We start from the raw sequence: 23612 nt of genomic DNA, 5'->3' as shown, positions 1-23612 counted from the left end.
CACAGCAACACAGTCAGTGTTGACCGTCAGTCTACCTTCTGAGGAGCCATTGTGTTTTCCTGGCAAAAGGGGGGGGGGGAATTTAGGGGTGCCATCCCCGCCAGCAGAATACCATGATTACTGCTAGCGGCTATAATATTTGCTAGCAATAATCACATGTAAAATCCAACAGGCTGATTGTATCCAAGTTGATAGATTGATTAACTTGGGTACATTCAGCCTGCCCGTATGCGTTTTGAATCTCGGCTTGTCCCTGCTGAACTGGCCGAGATACGAACAGTCTATGGCCAGCTTTAGTCATCAGTATCATACTACCACAATCTCCTTAACAGAAAAATAGACAAACAACTATATAGCTAGATAGCCTTGTATTTACTGCAGCAAATGGGCAGATCTGAGAACTCGATGGTGAATGGCCTAACATCTAATCAAAACTCATACCAAAAATTTTTTTATAGTGCTGTGACCATTCCTGCTATTTTACTACATTTCTGCACTAGCAACAAAGCAAAGACTTGTGAAGTCATACTTTGAACTATGGCTATCTTCTGTAACAATCAGACTTCTATCTATACCGTTATTGGAGTAGCATGTCTCAGGCTGTTGTAAGAGGAGATCCTAGAACATTTCCTTAAACATCATCACATGCTTTGAAGCTGTAGTTACATTGATTGCTGTGGTAAGAAAATACAGCCTTTGGCAAGAACATTGTAAATCTGCTTAAATATTTGTGACTCAAGCTGTTTGCTGGATTAAGCACGAGACTTCCTTTTCTTTGTTAGAGGTTTCATCAACATAGCTGTTTCCATAATTTGCCCTCATAAAGCAATATTTCTGACAAATGGCAATAGGTGCAGTGCCTACAATCAGACCCCCATTTTCTGGCAACATATCTTTAGAGCTTTCAAAACTTAATGTGATGCTGCTGGTCTATAACACAACATGACACCTAACACCTGCAAAAGAAAGCCATTGCTGTACTGAAGGGTCAGAACAAAGAGGATCCAAGGGACTCCACTGCCACAACATGCCACATATCAGGGGTGCTCAGCCTGCGACTCCCGACCTCAAACCAGGGAAGTGCACTTCTATTATAGCATGTGGGTTTGGTGCACGTTATGAAAGTTCACCACACCTGCAAGATAGAATAGAAGCATCCCATCAGTGTAAAAGCATCCTTATAGGGGTTCCAGAAGAGTAAGGGCTTGTTTACATTTGCAGTTTGGGGGCAGTAAAACCCCATAGTTGATATGGATTTTCACCACACACCTCCAACCTCTGGTGCAGCAGGGGTCACAATGGCAACCCCGACCCATGCTCCAGGAGGCCTGTGCGACCTCCCTGTCTGTTTTACACTGCAACAAGAGGGGCAGTGGGGGAGGCATATACAGGAGCCATTCCTCTTCATTTTCCTTCTGCAATTGCGGAAAGCTGGCTTCTGCTTCTCTCCCTCCCACTGACATTCCATGGGTGCAGGAGGAAAATGTTCATTATACTATCTGCAATTAAAAAAAAAAAAAAAAAAAAAAGGGAGAAAGGACTGTGCATACACCAATGTCATCATCAGGTGAGAATTGTGGCAGGTCCCAGCACCCCAACAACTTACTAATTGTTTCTGATTCTGGGAAAATATTTTCCCATCTGTGGCCACCTTCAGAAATTCACCCAATTGTTAAAGTGGAATTTTGCCCAAATCCTAGCTAAGCTTAAACCTGCTCCCACCCCTATTCTAAAGCTTATACTACCTACCCTGTAAAAGGAAAGATGTGTAGACTTACCTAATCTAAGGGTGCTCGGGTCCTGCCATGTGATCGTCTCCAAGTGCCGGCTTCAAAGGAAAGAAGGGAAAGCTGACAACAGATACCCCTTAGTAAGTCAATGGATGACATAACCGCCCACACTCTGCAGCAGTTGTAGCTTTTACTCACCTCTGAAGCCAGAAGAGATGTGACTGGACCACAGCTTTCTTAGATTAGGCAAGTATAAGCATCCTTCGTTTATAGGGTAGTTTGTAGAGGGCTTAGAATGGGGGTAGCAGCAGGTATAACCTCAGTTAAAGTAGAAGTCCTGCAAAAACTTAAGCGTCCAAAAGTTTGGAAGTTTTGAAATAGAAATTATTTTCTGTTCCTCGTTCACAAGGCATTGCACATGCAAAGCATTGCAACCACCATCTGTCGATAGCTCCTGATCCTGTCACCATCTCAATGCAGGTCTATACTGAGGTACAGATCTTCAGTTATGAGGTTGGACTTAAGTAGAGCTAAAGGAAAAACGGTTTTATTTTCATTTTGGATAGAGTAGGGAAGGGTTATAATCCCTTTCAGTTTTTTTCTGCCATATGTGCATCATTAGAGAGATTTGCCTTCATTTCCTGTTCTATAGCCAAAACAGAAAGTGAGAAGAAATCCATCCAAAGTGAGGGAATACCCCATTGTCACACGGGTCATCAGAACTAGTGTCCCCATTGGACGATTCCCCCTTTATTGCAGGTCCGAGAACCCAAAAATTGACATTTTCTTTCATTTTCACTTTTGGTGATGTTGGTAAACAGGACAAATAGAGATGATGAATCTCCCTAATAGGGACACAGACAGCAATACAATCTGACAGATGTTCAAATCCATCTCTACTCTATCCAAAACTAAAAAAAGTTTTGCCTTTAGTTATACTTTTGGTATCAATGGACTACAAGTGTGTTTGTATACTAGTATCTAGTAAAGTATCAGCACAGGTAAAGCTTAACAAAGCTATAATACATTTAATTTTTGAAAGTAAGCTGGAACTATGTACACATTTTGAACTAGTTTCATAGTTAGTTCCTGTGGGTAACAATGGCTAAGCTATGATTTCTTTCTTGGAGAGATTTCTTTTCTTCCAGTAATAGAAAACAAGAAACTAATGCATGAAGACGGCCAATTAAACATGGGCTGATATTAAACAGTAATGACAATCTCTAGGTTAGGGAATGTAAAAGTAATTTATTAGAAAATAAGTAGCTGTATTCATTTTTGACCAGTAATACCTAATATAATACCCCCTTACAATACTGTACGTTCTAGAACTGTTATAACTACTGGTCAATCCCTTCTCAAAGGAAATTCAAGGTATATTTACTTATCTACTTACAAAGTCTTAGAATCTTTGCAATCATGCCTATCTGTATACAATTTTCATTTTTGTTTGTTAATCTACCACAAAAAGTTTTCATGTTTTTACAGACTGGCGAAGCTAAAGTGGGCTATAGATGGTTCGAATCTCGGTCGGTCCAGCAGGGACTAGCCGAGATTCTAACCATCTATGGACAGGCTGACTGTACTCAAGTTGATTGTTGTACAACTTGGGTACAACAAGCATATTGGATTTTACATGCAATTATTGCTAGTGGCTATTATAGCCACTAGCAGTAACCACCGTGTTCTCCCAGAGAGGATGGCTCCCCACCCACCAGGAAAACAAAATAGCTCTGTGGGAGAGATTCCCCCAGCAACACTGTGTTGCTGGGGGAATCAAGCGATTTTCCTTCCTGCAATCTGTGGTTGCAGGAAAAAAAAATTGCGTCATGTATGGCCTGCCCTAGCCACTGTCTCACAATCAGCAGTAATGTTGTCAGACTGCAATGCAAGTTTCTTCACTTGGACAATGGGCTGCCCGTCCGAAAAAAAAAAAAAAAAAGATAGGAATCCCAAAAATAAACTGAAGGGGTGTACATGGCAGTCTGAAACTTTGCTCCTAATTGTGAGGCAGTGGCTTAGTGATGTCAGCCTGCAACAGGAAGCACTGTTACTGCCAGGACCTCTAAGATACTATGCAACAAAGGTTTTAAAAAAAGTGGAAAGGTCTGCTAGCTGTTCAGACGGTCTTGGCCAGATGATTTTTTTTACCCAAGACAAGTGTGGTCCATGGTTTGTTAGTAGATCAAGAAAACAAGCATGCAGTGTACATGTCTATACAGTTGTGTCCAAAATTATTCAACCCCCAATGCTGTAAAGGGGTTTAGGGACTATAGTGTACATTTGGAATTGTATTCAGAATCAAATCCTACAAGGACGTTGTAACTACCCAAATGCAACTAAAATGACATCAATTGTTTATGTAATACAGTAGTAAATGGTTCTTATGTGGTTTCTTCATTGCCACAATTATTCAACCCCTTAAAGACTACCACTCTGAAGAACAGAGGTTCATACAGGTGCTTTCCATCAGGTATTGAAAACACCTGTGGATGTCACCGAGCAGCAATCAAGCATAATAAGCACCAATTAGGCAGCTTTAAAATGACTGTGATACTCAGCTCCTTCTAGACATTTACTGGTGTGGTTACAAACATGGTGAAGGCAAGAGAATGGTCCAGGAAGACAAGAGAAGAGGTGATTTCTCTTCACAGGAAGGGCAATGGCTATAAGAAGATTGCAAAGATGTTAAACATACCAAGAGACACCTTAGGAAGCATCATTCGCAAATTCAAGGCAAAGGGCACTGTTGAAACGCTACCTGGTCGTGGCAGAAAGAAGATGCTGACTTCGACTGCTGTGCGCTACCTGAAGCGTAGAGTGGAGAGAAGTCCCCGTGTGACTGCTGAGGAACTGAGAAAAGATTTGTCAGATGTGGGTACAGAAGTTTCAGCCCAGACAATAAGACGCACACTGCGTAATGAAGGCCTCCGTGCCAGAACTCCCAGGCGTACCCCCTTGCTGTCTCCAAAGAATAAGAAGAGTCGACTGCAGTATGCCAAAAGCCATGTGGACAAACCACAAAAGTTGTGGGATAGTGTTCTGTGGACTGATGAAACAAAATTAGAACTGTTTGGGCCCATGGATCAACGCTATGTTTGGAGGAGGAAGAACAAGGCCTATGATGAAAAGAACACCTTGCCTACTGTGAAGCATGGTGGAGGGTCAATCATGCTTTGGGGCTGTTTTGCTTCTGCAGGTACAGGGAAGCTTCAGCGTGTGCAAGGTACCATGAATTCTCTTCAGTACCAGGAGATATTGGATGGAAACGTGATGCAGTCCGTCACACACCTGAGGCTTGGGAGACGTTGGACCTTTCAACAGGACAATGATCCCAAGCATACCTCCAAGTCCACTAGAGCATGGTTGCAGAGGAAAGGCTGGAACATTTTGGAGTGGCCATCGCAGTCACCAGACTTAAATCCGATTGAGAACCTCTGGTGGGACTTAAAGAAAGCAGTTGCAGTGCGCAAGCCTAAGAATGTGACTGAACTGGAGGCCTTTGCCCATGAAGAATGGGCGAAGATACCCGTAGATCGCTGCAAGACACTTGTGTCAAGCTATGCTTCACGTTTAAAAGCTGTTATAACTGTAAAAGGATGCTGTACTAAGTACTAAGATTGAATGTCACTTGGGGGTTGAATAAAACTGATAATGCTGTGAGCACAGAAAAGACATTTGTGGTTATTTCATTATAACTGTTATGTTATATTTGTCTGACCTACAAGTGCCTCTTTAATGTAAATGTAAGCAAGATGACTGAATGATCAAAAGCAATGTCAAACTGGCCAAAACACTCAATTTCAGTGGGGGTTGAATAATTTTGGACACAACTGTACATGCAATTGTCCAAAAGACTGCTTGCTAGTCAGATTACAGTCCAATTACCAACAAACATCAGTGGATAATAAAATCTATTAAATAGTGTATGTGATTAATCTATACTGCTTTATGATGACTTTTCCATCTACATACTATAAACAGTGGGTGCAGGACTACCTGCAGACACACTTGATTTATGAATAGGACATGGGAGATAAGGAAAAATAACGAAACCAATAAAGATGATAAAACAGATGTTTGCCTGGCTGAACATAGTCCTTTAATACACCTACAACTGCAATTTCCTTCTAGCTTCGAGGCATTTTCCTAGGATCGGACAACTAAATGGAAACATGTCTCTTTCTGTAAAATGCTGTCTTTGTGGTGTAAAACAATGCGTGTACATTGAACGATAAAAACAATTATAAAGTCAATTAAACTCAATTGAAAAAAGGCTTTCACAGGGCCATGAACTGTGTGGTGTGCTCATATTACATTCTGTAAAGTCTAAAGAAGAATTTCTTTTTCCTTCACATTCCCCTTGTGTTATCTGCCATGAGCTCTATCAATCTTATATGGAATGGAAATGGTGACATTATACAGATTTATTGAAAATGAGTGGCTAAACTGGACAGCAAAAGGTTTGCGTACACTATGAGACATGATTGGACACCAATGAAAAATTGTTATTGCACTGATCAGGAAAGCTCTAGGTCAACTGCAGGAACTAGTGAAGATGTCACCATGTGTCATTGCAGTTAGCACTATCCTGGACCTGGCCCATTTCACAAGATGCCAGAACACAACAGAGACATAAAACATCCCATGCATCTGAGGAGGTTTGCAGGTCTATTTTAATTTCATTAAACGGCAACTGAATTCTGGATGATGTGTCCAAATAAGGAAAGAAGATGGCAAAGGGCTAGTCACTAGCATTGCCTGTTATCTCCTTGCAGCTGATCGTTTCCCCCTTACTGACTTACCATGCCTTGTTCTACACTATGCTTCTCTGTGTGGCGATAACCAATTTTACTGGAGGCAGGGCTTTGTTTCCTCATGTCAAAGCCTCCAGCAAGTGGAATAGTGAGGAGAACTGTACTGACATCACCAAATCTCCTGAGACCAAGGCAGAGATGACTTAGACCTCAAACTACAGCTAGGAGATTGTAGGCCTGGGAGTGCCTAAGTACACTTGCATACCAGGATGTGCGCTGCTATTTTTAAAGAAATTCTAGAAAAAAAAAAGAAAAAAAAACAAACAAAAAAAAAAAAAACACATTGTCAGGGTACTGATTCGGCAAATAAACACTTCAAGATGTCCCTAATACTATAACAAATCCTTACTTCTTGGGCTCAGCTCAACTTTAAAAGCAGAGGCAATATACACTCACTGGCCACTTTATTAGTTACACCTGTCCAATTGCTTGGTAATACAAATTACTAATCAAGCAATAACATGACCGCAACTCAATGCATTTAGGCATCTAGACGTGGTGAAGACGACCTTCTGACGTTCAAACATAGCATTGGAATCGGGAAGAAAGGGGATTTAAGTGACTTTGAACATGGCATGGTTGTTGGTAGCAGATGGGCTGGTCTGAGTATTTAAAAAACTCCTACTGGGATTTTCACGCACAACCATCTCTAGTGTTTATAAAGAATGGTCCAAAAAAGAGAACATATCCAGTGAGTGGCAGTTGTGTGGACGAAAATGCCTTGTTGATGTCAGAAGAGAATAGACAGACTGGTTCAAGATGATAGAAAGGCAGCAGTAACTCAAATAACTCGTTACAATCAAGGTATACCATCTCTGAATAGACAACGCGTCGAACCTTGAAACAGACGGGCTACAGCAGCCGAAGACCACACCGGTGCCACTCCTGTCAGCTAAGAACAGGAAACGGAGGCTACAATCGCACAGACTCACCAAAATTGGAAAATAGAAGATTGAAAAAATATTGCCTGGTCTGATGAGTGTCGATTTTAGCTGCAACATTCAGAAGGTAGGGTAATTTTTTGGTATAAACAGCATGAAAGCATGGCTCCATCCTGCCTTGTATGAACAGTTCAGGCTGGTGGTGGTGGGGGATATTATCTTGGCACTAGCAAGGTCTAATAAAGTGGCCGGTGAGTGTAAATATTTTGAAAAATAGATTCTCATGTGTTATTGCATAGTAACTCAAATATTATTTATTTATTACAGGTACTTATATAGCGCCGTCAATTTGTGCAGCGCTTTTTACAGATACATTTACCTCAGCACTTAACCCTCAAGGGGCATACAATCTAAGGGCCCTAACTTACATTCATACATACACATGCTAGGGCCAATTTAGACAGGATCCAATTAATCTACCAGCATGTCTTTGGATTGTGGGAGGAAATCGGAATACCCTGAGGAAACCCACGCAGGCACAGGGAGAACATGCAAACTCCAGGCAAGGATCCTAGTACTGCCAGGCGGAAGGGCTCACCATTTAGAACCCTGGGCTCTGAGGAAAAGGCAAGTCCTCGAAACGCCTTAGCCTGTTGGAAGTCCAGGGTTTCCATTGTGGACAGACCCATAGTGTGGATTGGACAGCGCTGTTCTTTCATGATGTGCCTTTGACATTATTGTCGTTTGGGAGTACAATACCTTTTTTTATTGCTTTAATAAATGTTTTTTTTTAAGGTAATGCACTAGGCCGATGCGCCCTCTGTTTGTTTTCTTTATATACAGTACATTTGGACTTCCCCAGTCCTCTGAGGGCAGCAAGGAGTGCACATTCCAGGACATCCAAGATGTGGTCATAGACCATATTGTGTCCATCTCCAAGCGCAGGAGTTTGGGTTTGCGGTTTTTGTTGCCATGAAATTTTAAAGCTGAGGATTAGCTGATTGCTTTGCTCCACAGCTTTACTGACATTACTTACTGTACTACCTAGATCCTGGAGAAACTTTCTGCGCAGAAAAAAAAAAAAAGGAAATTCAAGAAGAACTTCACCCAAAAGTTCCACCTGTTTGTATCCTCTACCCATCCACTGTCACATTTGGCACTTTTTAGGAGAGAAGGGGAAGCGGGTACCTGGTTTTGAAAGGTACCCACTTCCAGGTCAGATCGCTATGGTGATCAGAGACAGAAATTTGGCTCTCCCTCCTTCCCCCACAGCTATCTAGGACACTTGACAGGTCCCAGAAGACTGCGAGACCATCAGGCGGCACTGATGGGTCGCACTGACTGATGGCACTGATTGGTGGCACTGCTGGGCGTCACTGATGGGCACTGGTGGGTGGCACAGCTAGGTACTGATGGGCACAGATGGGTGGCACTGATCATCAGTGTTGAGCGGTTATCTGACAATTGCCCGTTATGCTGTGACAGTGTGAGGAAAGTGCAGTAGACAACCGGCAACTACATTTACCCGGTGATCTGCTGTGTCATTGGACACAGCTGATCACATGGTAAAAGGCTGCTGTGATTGGCCTTTTACCACATCATGTGATCAGCTGTGTCCGTAGGCCGGCAACCAAGTACTCCCGGCTGTAGGACACAGCAATCATGGAGACTGCCGGGGGCACACAGGAAGGCACATTCTGGGAGAACGTTACATGACACCCTGCCAGAACTAGACAACCGCCCTGTAGCCGTCATTCGGCTATAGCGCGGTTGGCAAGTGGTTAAACATGTCAGTAAAAAAAATTAAATATCAAATTTAGTCATAAATTTTGGACACAATGTATTCTGCTACATGTCTTTCCTTAAAAAATACCAAAACATGTAAATTAATTGGTTTACGTGAAAGTTATAGCATTTACAAATAGCGGTATATATACTGGGATTTTTTTTCTTTAATTTCTACTAGTAATGGCAGCGATCAGTGACTTATAGCGGGACTACAGGACTGCGGCGGGCATTCTGATACTGGGGGAACTGACTTGATGTCACTGACATCCCTATTGACATCAATATAGTGATCAATGCTAATAAAAAGCACAGACACTGTACTAATGACACTGGGCAGGAAGGGATTAACATGTGGGGCAAAGCAAAGTGCATGAGCTAGCTGACAGGGAGAAGAACTGTTTTATTTACGAACACCCCCCCCCCCCCCCCCCCGGAAATACAATATCACGTATATATACAAACAGGTTAAGAACTTTCAAAAATAATGCAATAAAATTTACCCAAAACTACTGTAGTTTCTCTTCTTATACTAACATACACTATATTGCCAAAAAGTATTGGGCCAGCCCTTCAAATCATTGGATTCAGGTGTTCCAATCACCTCCATGGTCACAGGTGTATAAAATCAAGCACCTAGGCATGCAGACTGCTTCTACAAACATTGGTGAAAGAATGGGTCGCTCTCAGGAGCTCAGTGAATTCAAGTGTGGTACTGTAATAGGTTGCCACCTGTGCAATAAGTCCATCCATTAAATTTCCTTGCTACTAAATATTCCACGGTCACCTGTTCGTGGTATTATAACAAAGTGGAAGCAACTGGGAACAACAGCAACTCAGCAATGACGTGGTAGGCTATGTAAAATGACAGAGCGGGGGTCAGTGCATGCTGAAGCGCACAGAAGTCACCAACTGTCTGTAGAGTCAATAGCTAAAGACTACCAAACTTCATGTGGCCTTTAGATTAGCACAACAGTGTGTAGAGAAGTTCATGAAATTGGTTTCCATGGCCCAGCAGCTACATCCAAGGCTTACATCACCAAGTGCAATGCAAAGCATCAGATGCAGTGGTGTAAAGCACGCCACCACTGGACTCTAGAACAGTGCAGACGTGTTTTCTGTAGTGACAAATCATACTTCTCTGGCAACCCGATGAACGTGTCTGCGTTTGGCGGTTGCCAGGAGAACGGTACTTGCCTGACTGCATTGTGCCAAGTGTAAAGTGTGGTGGAGGGAGGATTATGGTGTGGGGTTGTTTTTCGCCCCTTAGTTCCAGTGAAGGGAACTCTTAAGGCTTCAGCATACCAAGACATTTTGGATAATTTCATGCTCCAACTTTGTGGGAACAGTTTGGGGATGGCCCCTTCCTGTTCCAACATGACTGCGCACCAGTACACAAAGCAAGGTCCATAAACACATGGATGAGCGAGTTTGGGGTGGAGGAACATGACTGGCCTGCACAGAGTCCTGACCTCACACCGATAGAACACCTTTGGGATGAATTAGAGCGGAGACTGCGAGCCAGGGCTTCTCATCCAACATCAGTGCCTGACCTCACAAATGCGCTTCTAGAAGAATGGTCAAACATTCCCATAGACACACTCCTAAACCTTGTGGACAGCCTTCCCAGAAGAGTTGAAGCTGTTATAGTTGCAAAGGGTGGGCCAACTCAATATTAACCCTACAGACTAAGACTGGGATGCCATTAGAGGTCATGTGCGTGTAAAGGCAGGAGTCCCAATATAGTGTAATTTACATGCAAATAATCATGTTAACAACTACAAGTTTTTTCCTCTAATATTTGAATAGAGCTTAAACACATACTGGTTACTTACATTAAGCCGATCATATTTTATATAGTTTTCCTTTACATAAATGAAACACAATCAAAGTAACTTAATGGCATTCTCTTTATACACCATTCCAAAGGGAAGTGTCTGTTTTACACTAATCACAAGACATTTTAAACAGGAATTAAGCACGCACAATCACATGACTTTTCACATGCAGCACAATACAGTATATTACACATCTGCTACTAAAGCACCTTCAGCAAATTCCTGGAGACACTACTAATCCTTTCAGTGTTTATTTCCACACGGTAACAGCAAATCTCTTTCTCTCATTAGCCTTTGTTAGCCTTTTCAGTTACAGCTTAAAAGTGACTTGGCCAGATGAGCAAATGTCTCACTTTATAGTCCATGCTTTAATGACCTACAACAAGAATTGATCAGGCCTGCTCTCACAGCAGGATAACAGTTCAGACTGTGTACAAAGGTATGGTTAGCTGCTGAAACAGTATTAGGCCAAATATGTATGTAGTAGGAAATATGCCAGATCCTAACCCTCTTAAAAGTAAAATGAAGATCATCAAGCAAAACATTTGCCTGAGAATCCAAAGCTATCAGTGGTGGGATTTCTGCTTACCATACTGCCCTGGAGAGAATAGTCATAGGACAGGAAATACGGGTAAATTTTCCTGTTTTTTTTTTTCCAGAAACAAAAAAGATCCTGCTGGAATGCCTTTTAAAGCCTAAAACAAATGAGCATAAGGTTCATTACACACTGGTGGCAATCTCTACTGCACCTCTGAAAAGCAATCCGAGCCTCAATGAAGACACAGAATAGTTGGCTGTCAAAGACGTGCGACTTTAAATCAACACTGATTTGAACCGGGGCTTAAGTGAAATTAATTTTTGTACCAGATGTTGCATAGCATATAACCAAGTATTTATTGCCTGCTGTCACAATCAAAGAGGTAGCAGCCTAGGACCAGAAAAAGTCCACCCACAGTAAAGTGTTATCACAGATCTGCTTCCTTGAAGGAAAATGCGCTTGACTGTATATCCATCAGAACCAGTTCAACTTTTATCAGTCCAGAACTATAATACACACATGAAGCTACTGAATGCAAGGACAGAAGATACCCTGTACTGCATAAAAACAGTACTAAAACAGGGCAGTTGTAATGTTTAAAAGGAACCTGTCAGGAAGTGGAATACGCTGCTACCTGCAAAACACTTGTTATCTTTATCCTTTCTTTACTATTTGGGGAATCATGGACCCAGAACAAGCATGAGTATTTTAGGTGTCAGACACTTAACAGGCATATGAAAGTTCCTGGCCAGTGACTCTTTAGGTAAAGAACAAGGGATAAATGTACACAGCCTTGGTTATATGCTTTTTAAAATAAGTCAGCAAGGGCAGCTCCTATATTCCTATACATGACAGGTTCCCTTTAAGGTCCAAACTTATACATACACAGGCTGTCCACATGAATCTAAGGTGAGTAGTCAGTTTTTCATGCTTATACCGAATACACATTTGTTTGAAAGAACTATGTAAGAAATGTGTTCAGTTCAAGAGATGGAATGTAGAAAATGTGGAAGAAGGCATTTCTGCAATGTAACCAATGGATGTTGGTGGCATATAAAACAACAAAAATACAAGGGATAGATAAGGCAGTTAGAAATATGCAACCAGATCTGTAGATTATGCCCTAGCTATCAGTTTTCTGATTTACAGCATAACCTGCTCTGTTAGTCAATTCAGTATACATTACAATACATTGTATGTATAACCTGACATGACCTAGTGATTTGTCCAACCTTGTTTGTGCATGATTACAATTCAATTGCTAAAATACTATAACAATATTAAAGCGATACTAAACACCCTGTTTCATTTACATTGTCCTTCCTTTATATTCTCTTTCTGTATGTGTATGATGGCACTGCAAGTTTTTTTTTTTGTATTAAAATAATTACAGTGCATTTTTCCTAATCGATATACAGCTGTCACATGACCAAGCTGTTTCCCAGCCTGTCTGGAGGGAAACAGTTGGAAGAGAAGCTTCTAGTCCTCTGCTGCTGGTCGCGTTAAAAAATAAATAAATAAAAAAACAGCCTTTGGGATACTAAAATAAATAGTATCAATAAACTGTTTTAAATTGTCATACAAATATACAGTTAGGGCCATATATATTTGGACACAGGCACAATTTTATTTTTTGTCAGGTATTTACCAAAACATATTCAAGCTATAGTTATATAATAGCTATGGGCTGAAAGTGTGGACTCTCAGGTTTAATTTTAGGGTATGTACATCCAAATTGGAGGAAGGGTTTAGGAATTACAGCTCTTAAGAGTAGCCATCCCCCCTTTTTCAAGGGACCAAAAGTCATTTGACAATTGAATCAAAAGCTGTTTCATGGCCAGGTGTGGGCTACTCCTTTGTTATTTCTTCATCAATTAAGCAGGTAAAAGGTCTGGAGTTGCTTTTAAGTGTGGTATTTGCATTTGGAATCTATTGCTGTGAACCTACATCATGCGTTCAAAGTAGCTCTCCATGCAAGTGAAACAGGCCATTGTAAGGCTTCAAAAACAAAACAAATCCATCAGAGAGATAGCAACAACATTAGCAGTGGCCAAATCAACAGTTTGGTACATTCTGAGAGAAGAAGAATGCACTGGTGAGCTCAGCAACTTAAAAAAGGTATAGACATCCACGGAAGACAACAGTGGTGGATGATCGCAGGATCCTCTCTATGGCAAAGAAAAACCCATTCACAACATCTAGACAAATGAAGGACACTCTCCAGGAGGTGAGCGTATCGTTGACAAAGTCTACAATCAAGAGAAGACTTCACGAGAGAAGACTTCACGAGAGCAAATACAGAGGGTTCACCACAAGGTGCAAGCCATTCATAAGCCTGAAGAATAGAAAAGCCAGAATAGACTTTGCCAAAAACATCTAAAAAAGCCAGACCAGTTCTGGAAAAGCATTCTTTGGAAGGATGAAACTAAGGTTAATCTGTACCAGAATGACGGGAAGAAAAAAAGTATGGAGAAGGCTTGGAACATCTCATGATCGAAAGCATACAACGTCATCTGTAAAACACGGTGGAGGCAGTGTGATGTCATGGGCATGTATGGCTTCCAGTGGCACTGGGTCATTGGTGTTTATTGATGATGTGACAGAAGACAGAAGCAGCCAGATGAATTCTGCAGTGTTTATAGATATACTGTCAGCCCAGATTCAGCCAAATGCAGCAAAGTTGATTGGACGGCTCTTCACAGTACAGATGGACAATGGTCCAAAACACACTGCAAAAGCAACTCAGGAGCTTTTGAAGGAAAAGAAGTCAAATAATCGGCAATGGCTGAGTCAATCACCTGATCTCAACCCAATTGAGAATGCATTTCACTTGCTGAAGGCAAAACTAAAGGCAGAAAGACCCATAACCAAAGAACTGAAGATAGCTGCAGTTAGAGCCTGGCAAAGCATCAAAAAGGAGGAAACCCAGTCTTTGGTAATGTCCATGGGTTCCAGACTTCAGGCAGTCATTGCCAGTAAAGGATTCCCAAAAAACTTTAAAAAATGAACATTTTATTTATGATTATATTCAACTGTCCAATTACTTTTGGTCCCTAGAAAAAGGGGGGCTGGCTACTCTTAGGAGCTGTAATTCCTAAACTTTTCCTCCAATTTGGATGTACATACCCTCAAATTAAACCTGAGTGTGCACTTTCAGCCCATATCGATTATATACAGTCAGGTCTGGTGATGTCTGTGCGTTCCAGACTTCAGGCTGTAATTGACTGCAAAGAATTTTCAACCAAGTATTAAAAAGTGAAAGTTTGATTTATGATTATTATTCTGTCCCATTACTTTTGGTCCCTTAACAAGTGGGAGGCACATATGCAAACTGTTGTAATTCCAACACCGTTCACCTGATTTGGATGTAAATACCCTCAAATTAAAGCTGACAATCTGCAGTTAAAGCACATCTTGTTCGTTTAATTTCAAATCCATTGTGGTGGTGTACAGAGCCAAAAATGTTAGAATTGTGTCGATGTCCCAATATTTATGGACCTGACTGTAACTATAGCTTGAATATGTTTTGGTACATACCTGAAAAAAACTAAAATTGTGCCTGTGTCCAAATATATATGGACCTAACTGTATATTTGAAATCAAGTATTTATTATTTTTTGGCAATCGCATAGCAGATTTTTGCCAGTCACAGACTGTGTCACACCCCTCCAGCCTGTGTCTTAGAACAACAAAGAGGTAAAGCCTCCATCAATCAAAATGTAACATCCCACCCCCCCATAGTGTTTACCTAGTTAGTGGGAAGGGAGGAAAAAGGAGGAAGAGGGAGGGAGCAGTCATTTGTCATTGTGTATACACCCACATGTGTGACTCTATAGTCATATGAGTTGATCATATGTGATAGAAAGGAAATGCTCAGCATAGAATCTGACTGAAAACTGAGCATGTGCAGTACCTGCAAAACACTGCTCTGCAAAATTCCCAACTGCATTGGGCTTATGATCAAAAGGGGAGATAGAGAACAGCAAGATCAACCTGCTTTATTGCAGAATACAGAAAACAAATCCCATAGTGTCTGAGTGAGCATGAACAGCATGTAATACAGCATTACTGATCGTTCTTTAATGATGTCGTTTTTTGTCACACTCCAAAGTGTTACTAAACCCACGTTAGTAAATCAGTCTGTATATGCAGTAAAGCATGATTGTAATACTCACTATATAACCTAAAGGGTTAATCCTCCACATTGTGTAAAAAGGCTGTTTGATCCTGTCTTCTCTGATCCTCCCCTTCTTTTACTGTCTCCAATCTATCTGCTGATAGAGCGCTAGGAGTCACTCCGCACGAGAGGTTTTTTTTTTTTTTTTTGGAGGGTGCATGGGATCAGCACAGGGCCAATCAACACAGTCCAGACAGAAGGTCAAAAGTTATGCAGCCTCAAAGGACAGTCAGAGCAAAATGAAAACTCCTCCTACAAGCTTTAACTAGTGCTCAGATGGACATTGATAGAAAGCACAAGACTGCTATATACCACTGATAAGAAAAAAGGTATTTAGCAGATTATGTTTACTAAAATAATTGCATTTCCATGTTGTGTGTACTGTGGCCAGATATAGAGAAGGCAGGGTCCTGGGTTTAGTAACACTAAGTTACAGGGATATTTACTAACATAGTAATCAAACATGTGGCAGGTTTAACTAAATGGATAGTATGTCTCTTGTGGTTTACAAATACCAGTTAGACAAATGCTAAAGACACCCACAGATAAAAGGATACCAAGCTGTCCAATAGCAGCAATACAAACCAGTAAGAAAGACAAATTGAGATGGCAAGATTAGCCAGAACTGCAATGTACAGGTCATGTATGGGCACATTCTGAGAGGGAGAGGAGGGGCACCAAATGTCACTGATGCATCTTTGGAAGAAAAAGCACTGTTCCACGAAATGAATGTGAACATATGCAAAAAATGATGCCTAATGCTAGCCATACCACACAATGTAACTCTCTCCAGCAGTGAGTACTTGCCCCATCCACACAAGATGCTTATACACCTGCTGGAAATCACAGCATGATGGCAGAATGTAACCGGTGGGGAAGGGGGTGAAAGAATGATCAAGAATCCTGGTGTTTTACCCTGCAGAAAAACACAGGACCACTTTAAGTGGCACAAAACAAGTGTTCAGATGTTGCATGCGGCAATGTAATAGCTTTACTCATGTGCATATTTACCTTTAAAGAGACCCTGTCACCAACTTTTAATAGTCACTCCACATTTGTTTAGAAGAAAAAAAAAACATTCCCACTGGCTGATCTATGTACGTTGCATTGGATTTTGCCAAACTTTTCTGCAGATTCCTACCTGAAGAAATAGCTGTTTACCTGTGTCCATGTGCAAAAGTGGATGTGAATGGGAGTGATTTTATATTTATCAATTTGCTGCTGTAATTGCAGGGCTCTGAGGAAAGTGGCAGGGTCTGCATCCCTTTACACATGATTTCCTTTTGGGAGTATCTCACCAAAAATTAAATTTTTATTGCAGAGAATGCCCAAATTCTGACTTGCATCTTAGAACAGACTTCTAGGAAAATCAGTGAGCCAATCACATAAACAGGAAACGATATTTCTGGGGGGTGTTCCGTACACCATCTGTATACAGAACACCTCCAGGTTTCCATGTTACATTGTATTTTACAGAAAATTACAGAGCTGCAGATTGAAAAGGAAATGAAATTTCAATAGCATTCAATTACAATATGACTTCTGTAGCAATTATATATGCTATATTATTTTTATTTGCCATTTTCTTCCATAAAAGTAGAGTTTAAAAAAACTTTAAAAATGCAGGTAAAAGCACAACAAATAGGGTACTTGAACTGCTTACTTGCATTCTTTTCCTTTCCATAAACAATTTTTATTAACTTACACTGTGTCTCTGAACTTGCTAGCAAATCTGACTAATTCAGGAAGAGTCGATTCCTTAGCACAGCCCCCTCCCTCACATGTCATAGACCTCTTCTTTTCTGGGTGTGTCTAATTACTGTCTGTGCTAACCAAGCATCTCTGCCCCTCCCTCCACCTTCCTATATGACATTTGTATGAAGCAGCCAGGAAAGAGTGAAAGGGAAAACCATAGAGGATCATTGAGTGATAGCGCCGAGTCTGCTGAAGCTGCTGTCATCGCATCCAAGATGGCAGCATCCAGCAGGAGTCTCATGGCTTTTGGATATCCACACAAGAGAGGCTTTTATATGCAAAAAAAAACCAAGAATATTTTAAATGCACATATATGGTAATCTCAAAGGAAGATTCCTGCTGAAACGAACGATCTTGCGAGAGGGTCTCGAAGTAGGATTGAAGAAATACTAAAAAATTCCTTTCCTTAATCAAAATGTTTATGGCCTCCTTCCATGAAAACAAATGTCCTGTGCTTATCATTGTCGTACCAAGAGGACTTCCTTTACCACTCCCAGCTGGACCACTGGGAACGGCCTGCTATGTGAGACAGGAAACATTAAGCATTAGTCACTGCCCTTCCATAGGAATACTCAGCCAACATCACTGTGCAAAAACAATGCCTAGTGAGCTAACATCATCACAGGTGGAAAAAAATGCTCACACTTAAAGGGTCTGCACACCCTTTTCAAAGTGAATATAGAGATTATGACCTCTGAACTTATTAAACAGATTGAACAGTAATGCTCAGTGAGCACTGTGTGGTCCTAATTTTCTGTGCAAGTTGAACATCCAAATAATATTCTTGTGCCTTCTGCTCCTATACACAGCAAAAGCTTTCTGAAAAATTAAGCTAACAAAAAAAATCTTATCTGACTGACTCACTAAGCAAGGAAATGCTCATGTGCCAAGCAAAATGGCATGTCAAAATATCGAATACGCTATGCCGTAATATTGAAACAAAGGCAGCATATGTATGGGTTTTTGTCATTGGAACTTTTATTCCAAGTAGGATCAAATGGGACACCAGCTAGTGCAACCTATGTGTGTCTACCCAAAGATTTTATCTTTTAGCTTAAATCAACAAAAGGATCATTTGTCTCAAACTTCTTTAGCTCCTAGATTGTAAACTCGAAAGAGCAGGGCCCTCGATCCCCTCATGTTACGCATTGTATTGGTATTGATCTGTCACATGTTCTGTCCCCCTTTGTAATGTACAGCGCTGAGCGAACCATTGGCGCTTTATAAATACTGTATAATAATAATAATTTAGCCTTTTCTCTTTTCTGCATTGTATTTCATAGATGCACAAGGACAGGCAGTTAAAGCAGAACTCCAGCCAGAAACAAAAGGATGAAAAAAAATAGCCCAAAAATTAAAAAAAAAAAAAAAGAAGGATTACCAACAGCATTCAATCCACTACCTCTGAGCCCAGGTTGTCCTGGACTCGCCCCAGCCTGTGACTGGACAGTGTAAGAAGAAGCAAAGAGTGATGAGCTCATCTCTGTTACTTTTCTTGACAGTACATGCACTGATTGGTTCCTTGTACTGTGTTTTCCACAGTTACTTCAACACTTCAATACCGAGCACTTTCGCCCCCTTCCTGCCCATGCCATTTTCAGCTTTCAGTGCTGTCGCACTTTGAATGACAATTGCGCAGTCATGCAACATTTTTTCGAAACAGATGTCTTTTTGGTGGTATTTAATCATCACTGGGTTTTTTATATTTTGCTAAATAAACAAAAAAAACCTGAACATTTTGGGAAAAAAAAAAAATCTTTGATTCGTTTGTTATAAAATTTTGCAAATAAGTAATTTTTCTTCTTCACTGATGTGCGCGGATAAGGCTGCACCGACTGGCTGCACTAATGGTCATTGATGAGGCGGCACTGATGAGGCTGCAATGACAGGCAACACTGATATGCTGCACTGATAATTAGCTGATTTATCATCAGCTGATTAGCTGATGATAAATGCCCCTGTCACAGGAAAGCCAGCTATTGGCTTTACTTTCCTCAACGCTGTGTCAGCTCTGAGGAAAGGAAATACCAATAACTGGCATTTGTTTACATGTGATCAGCTGTGATTGGACAGAGCTGGTCACCTGGTAAAGAGGTAATTGGTGATGAGCTGTGTTTGAGGGACATAGTTAACCATCAATCGCCGCGCATGAATGGGAGGACATTATAGGATGCCCTCCCAGAACTAGAGAGGTCCCGCCCAGCCGTCACTCAGCAATAAGCTGGGCGGAAACCAATTAAAAGTATTATCTGTACCATTCAGCAGAAGCTTTTCATCATTACATCGCAGTAATGACACTGTGTGGCACAATTTACAACAGGTGCCTGCATCAGACCTCCCCCAGGTTACATCCATAGCGCCTGGCTTAAATCCACAGTACTGGCAACATCTCCTCCCGGAATCCTTTCTTGTTCAAAAATGTTGCCGAAATCCCCATGATCGGTCATGTAATAATGTGAGATACCACTATTAAGCATTCCCTAGGACTCCTGAGATAGATAAATAATGCAGATATCCCAGAAGCCCTAGGGAATGCATAATGATGAAATTGCCTAGGCGGCTGGGACCGGGCGTGGAGGCTGGGACCGGCAGTAGAGACTGGATCTCCACAAATAAGGTATTTAGGACTATTTTCATCAGCTTGAGGAGTGGCTCCAGCATGTAGAATGACATATCCTCCCCACATGACTGGGTATCAGTCTTGATGCAGGTTCCAGCAGGGGATGATTACATCTACACAAAACTCCACCCCCACAATAAATAGAATGATTTTCATTCCATGATTTTTTTTTCCACATGCCATTGGGACCTCTGTGGCCAAGTCAAAATCATTACAACTTCTAGGAGTGACATCAGCACATATTGTACATCTGCAGCTTCAGCCTTTCTGCTTGCTCTTCCCCCCATGTCTCAATATGGTGGAGAGCAATGCTCTCATGTCACATGACTACAGTATATGGTGCTGGAAACCAGGTATTTGGAAGAAATATATTGAAAAGTGCTATAAGGCATTGCTTTTATTGGTACATTTTGCAGAAGACCCATATAAAGATATCTGAATGGGTTTAATGACACTTTAATACATTTAACAATGCATTAGCAATTACTGAGCTATACTGATTTGTGTATATTATTATACAGGATTCATATAGTGCCATCAAATCAGTTTTTGGTTGTTAGACATTGGAACTGATTTATAAAAGTGTGAAAAAAGGAAGAGATAAAAATGAATACAGCAACCAATCAGAACGTTTCATTTCTGCTATAATATGAAAATAAAAACCTGATTGGTTGCTCATGGTACTTTCTGATTTTGAAGTCAGTTTCTGTGGAATGTATGTCATAACACTTCTTTGAATTATACTATCATTGTGAAGTTTGGTGCATTCCCATATACCCCATGACACAATTATCACCTCATCTGACAAATACTTCACTTGGAGCAAACACGTGTTTCTGGTTCCACTAGTTGTATGTCGGGGAGCGTCTATCGTTTCCTTTACCCAGTCAGCTGTACTAATGATAAGACATCAATGAGATTTTTTTTTTTTGTGTATGTGTGTGAGAAAAAGTCCCACCAGGAACTACAGTAGAAAAACTGTAAAAGGCCAGTCTCCCTTTATTTTAGATATATACTATATGTGGATGTGATCAGCAGGCTCTGCTTCCTGCTTAGTGGTACTGCACAATGGAGCTTGACTTACTGAGAGGTGACTGCACAAGAGCAGCAACCATCCCTCTGTAGATTATTATACAGTATTTATATAGAGCTAAAAAGGTTTGCTCAGCGCTGTACATTATAGTGGGGGACAGAACATGAGACAATACAGTAACAAAACAAAACATGAGGGGGTCAAGGGCCCTGCTCTTTCGAGCTTACAATCTAGGAGATAATAGGCAAGTGTTTAATGCAAGTTTGAATGAGTGAGCAGATCTAGGAATTTTCCTTTTTTTTTATTTTTTTCATTGGAGTGATTTCCTCTGGAACACAGAAGTGAAGAGAAACTCTCCAATAGAGACACAAGCAAATCTGATATACTGTAGCTTTAATCCTTCCACATTAACCCAAATCTAGAATCAAATATCCTTTTTATTAGCCTTTAAAGAGTAAACAATAAAAAAAATTTTTTTCAGGCGTTCCCCTTTCTGTATCTTCTGGATCACCAGATGAAAAAAAAATTATTCACTGACAATGTTTCTGACAGGAAAAACAGAAATTATATTTGCACATATCAAAAAGCTGTATCAAAACACTTTTAAACTGTATATTAAAGATAATGTTTGGGAAAAAATAAAACAAAAAAAAACCCAATTCTTCACTGCAGAGATGCCCGTTCTCTTCCTGTCTCTGAACTTCCAATAGGAAGTTAACAGACTCAGGTATTCAGGCAGAACAGCAGAACAGATGGTCTGACAGAGACATGCCCTCCTTCCTTCTCTGAGAAAGATCTTTCATTGATTATACTGCCTGTAACAATCTGTGAACAGGAGAGATTCCGATCAGGATGTCAGGATTTTTTTCCCCATTTGCAGATCGCGTTGGAGGTAGTGTAACCAGTTCAGAGCCAGGAAGAGGACAGACTTCCCTGCAGAGTAGATTTCTCCGGGATCCAGCTGCCTACACAACATGGGACATACTTCATTACAGATGAGTGATGTGCTGAAAACAGTATGTTTTTTTTCCCTTTATTAGCCAAACTTTAGCTTTAACAAGCCAAAAAGGAGCAAATAAGATCATTGTTAGTGTTTATACCAAAAAAAAAAAATCACTCAGCTGAAATTATAGTTATCTGCCATAACAATCATTTTCAGCAATAAGCACAAATTAAGAGGTAAAAAAAACCCCAAAAACAAACAAAAAAAACCCCACACAAAATCACGCCGCTGTAAGTAATGATTATCATGAGAAAGGTAGATTATAGATTATTAAGGTAAACCAAAAACCAAGTTAGATGTAGCTGTTAACACCATAACAAGTCAAAGATTCAAAACTTTACCAAACATAGCTTTTAAGTTTGCTTTACACAAGACTAGGCTCTAGCTGACTTGTGTATTCTTCACCAGTTACAGGAAGTCAGAGTACAGAAAACTATCAGTAGCCATGAATACAGTTCTGATTTAGTCCTACCTACAGTACATAACATTGCACTCATCTTGAGGAAGGTGGCCTGTCCTCCGCCTAAATGCTGACATGGTTTAAACCAATTTGGAAAATACCTCCTGCTGCAAATCCCATTAACTGAACTTACTGCCTGCTGCATACCCTACGTAAATTTTCATGCATTGCACCCGGGCCATTATAAAAAAAAAATTACAGAAATTTTGTTTGGTTATAGTGCTGAATAATGGTGCAATTACCAGTTAAAGTAGCACATTGCTAAAAAGGAAAAAACAGCCTGGTCATGAAGGGGGTAGAACCTTCCGGAGCTCAAGTAAATTAATCTTATTTTATTTTTGGATTTTCTTTCTCCATTACAAGTAATCCCTGTGGGCCTACTGGCTGTTTTGTGTGTTGAAGAGCAAACCTCCACTAGCTATGGAGGAGACTGATCTGCAGGATGACTTACAAGAAAAGATATGCAGTGTAAGAATGTGAAAATATGGATGTTGCTGTAAGTTGTTTACATGAAATTTTTTGACAATAACTATAATTAGGCACTGTTAATGGTCCACGAGGGACAAGTTTGACCTCTGACATTCTTAGATGTTCAACAAACTGAACCTTTGAGGAACCTATGAGCCGATCAGGTTTAGGAAGGGACACAAGTTGCATGCTATTTTACCATAAAAATAGGCACTACAGGTACCTGCTGATGACTTTCAGACTTCAGAATTTTTGGTAGACTAGTGGTACATTGCAAAGGGGAACTGCAACTAAAACTTTCTATTTCCAGTCTTGGAAACAGTGGGTAAAGGTTAGAGACCACCTGTGATTATATATATATATATATTAAGTGCAGAAAATGATAGGCTGCTCAGATAAAATGATCGCAAATGCTTTAAAATGGCAACCAAAACCTGAAAGACATGGAAGAAAGCGAAAAACTACCATTTGAATGGATAGAAGAATAGCCAAAATGGCAACAACTCA

General features: G+C 40.6%; 1 protein-coding gene across 4 annotated transcripts in view; it reads right to left on the bottom strand.

The window, feature by feature from the left end:
* The window catches only part of PHACTR2 (phosphatase and actin regulator 2), a 259221-nt gene that overhangs the window by 133979 nt on the left and 101630 nt on the right, over nucleotides 1-23612 (bottom strand). The window lies entirely within an intron of this gene.

This window comes from Staurois parvus, unplaced genomic scaffold (genome assembly GCF_062004578.1).
Source record: "Staurois parvus isolate SC_StPar_1 unplaced genomic scaffold, SC_StPar_1.0 ptg000059l, whole genome shotgun sequence".
In the NCBI taxonomy this organism is placed as follows: Eukaryota; Metazoa; Chordata; class Amphibia; order Anura; family Ranidae; genus Staurois; species Staurois parvus.
The sequence above is the reverse complement of the archived record's forward strand: the minus strand, read 5'-3'. Positions and strand labels throughout refer to the sequence as shown.